The sequence below is a fragment of the Gavialis gangeticus genome, unplaced genomic scaffold, assembly GCF_001723915.1.
Source record: "Gavialis gangeticus isolate Ggan-Ray unplaced genomic scaffold, GavGan_comp1, whole genome shotgun sequence".
Classification (NCBI taxonomy): Eukaryota; Metazoa; Chordata; order Crocodylia; family Gavialidae; genus Gavialis; species Gavialis gangeticus.
Window position 1 is genome coordinate 85373836 of NW_017729025.1, and position 681 is coordinate 85374516.

The following is a 681-nucleotide window of genomic DNA, read 5'->3' on the forward strand; positions in this document are numbered from 1 at the left end:
ATTTTTGGGGAGAAACCAAGGTGGCTTTCTGCCACACCTCTCACTCCACTTTTCAAACTGGTAGTCTTTGAGCACCTGGAGCAAAAGGACTATGCTCACAGTCTGCAGTCCAACACAAAGAATGACAGCTCAGTAAATGTTTCTGTGGCAGGACACCTGTGGTGCCTGCCACTCAAAGAGCCTAAGTAGGTAGCAGAGGTGGCCTTCAGGTGGCTGTACTCCCCAGTCAGGAATCACAAGGCCAGGAGGAGACTGCCTGATTGGGGAAGACGGCTCAGCTGCTAGCAATAAGAGCAGGCTTGAGCAGTAAAGACAGCACCAGTTGCTGCAAGCAGCTGGAGGCAGAACATCACCCGGCTGAAGCTGCTGCTCAGGAACACCAGGAGGACAGGGTAGAAACTATGGGGATGGCAGGAGGTTCCTGGTCCTGGGGCATGACCTAAAACTACACCCTGCTAGGGTTGGATGGTGTCAGGGGGCCTGCTTCTGGCAAGGAAACTTCCAGGAAATATCACACCTGTGCCTACCCAGTGAAAGGCAAGTATGGGACACCAGAAAGTCTCAGCCCCCACTGCCTTGTGGGTTACCCCATGAAGGGGCAAGGCTAGGGAAGCACACCCCAACAGAAAAGCACAGGGACCCAAGCCCATTGAGTGGGGCCTGAGGCAGGGTCCAGGAAAG

At 54.5% G+C, this 681-nt stretch overlaps 1 protein-coding gene across 1 annotated transcript in view; it reads right to left on the minus strand.

Moving 5' to 3' along the window:
- LOC109298791 (cytosolic phospholipase A2 zeta-like) overlaps positions 1–681 on the minus strand; it is a 49891-nt gene that overhangs the window by 28300 nt on the left and 20910 nt on the right. The window lies entirely within an intron of this gene.